Source organism: Nyctereutes procyonoides, unplaced genomic scaffold (genome assembly GCF_905146905.1).
Source record: "Nyctereutes procyonoides isolate TBG_1078 unplaced genomic scaffold, NYPRO_anot_genome, whole genome shotgun sequence".
Classification (NCBI taxonomy): domain Eukaryota; kingdom Metazoa; phylum Chordata; class Mammalia; order Carnivora; family Canidae; genus Nyctereutes; species Nyctereutes procyonoides.
This window is the reverse complement of record NW_026575125.1, coordinates 88083848-88087828: the sequence shown is the minus strand read 5'-3', so window position 1 is coordinate 88087828 and position 3981 is coordinate 88083848. Positions and strand designations below refer to the sequence as shown.

Genomic DNA, 3981 nt, shown 5'->3' with positions numbered 1-3981 from the left:
AATAGTACAGCCACTGTAGTTCCAGATTGACCTTTTCCTACAACATGAAACATGCTCTTACTGTAAGATTCAGCAAGTGGACTCTTTGACATTTACCCAAAGGAGGCAAAAACTGAGATGTACACAAAATTTTGCTCACAGATGTTTATAGCAGCTTTATTCATAACTGACAAAGCTTGGAAGCAACCAAGACATCCTGCAGTAGGTGAATGGTTAAACTGTGGTACATCCATAAAATGGCATATTATTTAGTGATAGAAGAAGTAGACTTTAGGGATGCCTGGGTGGCTCAGTGGTTGAGCCTCTGCCTTGGGCTCAGGGCATGATCCCGGGGTCCTGGGATCAAGTCCCGCATCGGGCTCCCTGCATGGAGCCTGCTTCTCCCTCTGCCTGTGTCTCTGCCTCTTCGTTTCTCTCTTGTGTAAATAAATAAAATCCTAAAAAAAATTGGACTCTAATTTCATGAGCTGATGTGCAGCAACCTTAAACGCATATTGGTAAGTGAAAGAAGCCAGTTTGAGAGGGCTGCACATGGTATTATTCTAACTGCAAGGCCCTCTGGAGGACGGAAAACCATGGAGACAGTAAAAAGATGATTAGTTGCCCAGAGTTGAAGGAGGGAGAAGGATTAATGCGTTGAGCCCAGGGCATGTGTAGAGCCGTGAGAATTTCTACATGGTACTATAATGGTAGATACATGTCCTCCTCCATTTGCCAGAACCCAAAGAATACAGTGAACCCTAATATAAATTACAGACTGTAGTTAATGGTGTGTCAATATTGGCTCATGAATCATAGCAAATGTACCAAACTAACACGAGGTGTTGATAACAGGAAACTGGGTAGGGGGTCGGTAAGGGGAGCGGTTGACGGGTTATGTGGAACCTATGCCTTTCCCACCATTTTTTGTGAACCTAAAACTGCGCTAAAATACAAAGCCTTCCGAAAAATTATCGCTGAAATATCAAGCAGCCCTGTCACTTTGAGGTTCTGCTTTTGTTATTCACACTGCCGATGACAAACCACGTATAGAAGGAGCAGCCTCCTTATATATAACATACATTGATAAACATATACTTGACCATGTTTATAAATGTCTCCACAACCAATCTGTGCTTTTATTTCACTAGCACGGTCTGAGTATGCAGCGGTCGCTTGTCAAGCTCTCCTCAAGTGTTTGAGGTGGTGTGCTACGACCACCGGGTCGAAATTCCTCACCCAGTTCCTCTAGCTGTTGATGAAGCAAAAGAGGCAATCTCGGGCTTTTTGGAGGGTAGCTAATCAAAGGCACACGCAACCTACGGGACACTGAGCTTTCTAGAGGGGAGAGGCTTTGTGAGTTGGAGCACTTGATCTGTAATCAAACAGCCGCAAGTGCATGTGCTGTTTCTTACTCTAGGGCTGACTGGGTTTCCGTGTTGAAATTACTTTGGCATGGTGAGAAGCTGGGGAATTGGGATGCAGAGCTTTGTCTGTTGGCTTAGATAGAGGAACACGAGGGATCATCAAGAAGGCTTTGGTGGGTTTTGTTCTGGGTCAGCTCCAGTCCCAAAGATATTCCAACTGCTTGAAGCTGTGAATGACAGGTTCTTTCTATTTTCTACACTCCCACCTCTCTCAGGCAGGAGGTGGTGAAATAAGGGTTCTCTGATTCGGTACCCCTCTGTGTTTTGAAATTGTGTTCATAGCAAATGGTCTAGGAAAAATAACGAAAAACCCTGAATAATATAAAGGTGTTACAGGAAGGCAGGTTTTATTGTTCTTCGTCACATCTCCGAGGGAAAATGAAGCCAGCAGTGCTTGGGATAAATGTATGCTATGATTTAAAAAAAAGTCTCCTGATTTTTGATGTATGTTTTATCTGTATTTATCTTTACTTTTGAGATATATGAGGCATGCAGACAAGGTAATTAACAGGTGGACTGTTAGGCTGCAACAGACAACCAAGTAATAGGAAGTAAGGGTGAATGCCATGAAGTATATAAATCAAACATATAGGGAAGGTGAGCTCAAAGTTCAGTTTAATTTAGCAAATATGTATGGAGTACCTCCTAGGTATTCACTCTTGGAGATGTTGACTTTTGCTACCTGACTCTGGTCCCAGTGGTCATTTTGGTTTGGAGGTCTGAGTGCTCTCAGTCTCTGGTTAAACTTCTAGAATGTTCCCTGGGCTAAATGGTGATGATACAGGTGGTTTGTTTTTGTACTTCTCCTCTCACTGGGTTCCCATAGCACTTTTGCTGCTTCCCCCTTTTTACGTGATAGCCAGGCCTTTCCTCCTTTGGCCTTCCCAAGTTCAATGTCCTTGGGTTTGGACATAGGATCTTCCCTCTTACTCATGTAAGTATTTGTTGCTCTCATGCTTCCTAACCCTCCTTGAAAATGCTAGCTTGGTTCTTAAATTCCCAAGACCAGAATCTGTACTTTGCTAAAATGACAACTAGTTAATTTGAGGAATTAATATGTGGTAATCTTTTAATAGTGCAATCCTAAAGATAAATAGTAGGGAGTGATATTTCTCTTCACTGGCAGTGTGTATTCACTTATTCACTTAACCAGGAATTTCCTAGTTTTTTTTTCTTTATTTCATTCTGATGAATTTCTTTATTTCATTCTTTATTTCATCTCAACATTCACTCTGATGTTGGAGATTTAGGGTAGATAGGAGGGGAAAATGGCCAGCATCATGACAGTCTTGAGAAGGAGAGGTCTAGAGCAGAGATCATTTTATCTCATCTCACAATTCTACTTACACTTTGAGTCTTGTCTCCAGACTCATGTCCACGGACAAGTTCAGTGAAGAGTACAAGTTTAACATGGGATTGACCTGTTTTCCATTGTCCTGAATCCAGGTTCATCCTATACCTGCTGCCTCCGACATGCCACCTAGGTTGGATCTCAAGGAGGTCAAAGTGGCACACTTGAGGTGCACAGGTGTGGAAATCGGTGTCATGTCTGCCCTGGCCCCAAAGATTAGCCTCCTGGACCTGTCTGTAAAAATGGTTGGCAGTGCCATCACTAAGGCAACCAATGATCGGAAGCATCTCAGGATTACAGTGAAACTGACCATTTGGGACAGACAGATCCAGGTTGAAGTGGTACCTTCTGCCTCTGTGCTGATGATCAAAGCCCTCAAGGAACCACCAAGAGCCTGAAAGAGGCAGAAAAACTTTAAGCACAGTAGAATTATCGCTTTTGATGATATTGTCAACATTGCCCAACAGATGTGGCACTGTTCTCTAGCCAAAGAACTCTGGGGTAGTCTCCAGTGTCTCTTTAATGGTTCCAATCTGTGGGCTGCAGTGTTGCTGGCCGCCACCTTCATGACATCATAGATGATGGTGTGGTGGAATGCCCAGCTGGTTAAGAAGCGCACAGGAAAAAGTTTAAATAAGCAGCATTTGACAACCAAAAATAAATAAATATACGTATAAAAGGAAGATGAGACATGAGAGTTTTCATTCTCTCTCACTTGCTCTGCACAAATAAAAGGTGAGGACACAGTGAGAAAGGTAGCTGTTAGCCAGGGAAGAAAGACCTAACCAAAAATTGACTTGGGCGGCACCTTGATTACTGGCTCCTGGCCTCCAGACCCGTGAGAAATTAAATTTCAGTTGTTCCTTTAGGGCGGCCCTAGCATACTAAACTAATACACTCTCCAACTCCTATTTCGCATCATGAAACATTTCTACAGTATTCACCTGCTTAAGGCAATGTCTTTAGTATTCCCATCAGTCCAAGTATTCATTGTTCCTCATAGCGCTAGGCATTGGTACCTGTCCAGAATTCATAAAACTATTTCTTTTGGCTCTATCAGACCTCCAAATGTCACACAGCTCTGGTTGATCCAGGCAGACTTTTGACCTAAGGTCTTGCATCAGCCAGGTGTGCATGCTGACATGAAATTGTGGCAAAATAGTTATTAACCCATGAATTTTCACAAGTTCCCCCATAGTTCTGATGCCAATAATTATCTGGGCT

General features: G+C 42.9%; 1 pseudogene; it reads left to right on the top strand.

Moving 5' to 3' along the window:
- The first annotated feature begins 2858 nt into the window (after positions 1–2858).
- On the top strand, positions 2859–3367 carry LOC129518040 (60S ribosomal protein L12-like; annotated as a pseudogene).
- The last annotated feature ends 614 nt before the right edge of the window (positions 3368–3981 follow it).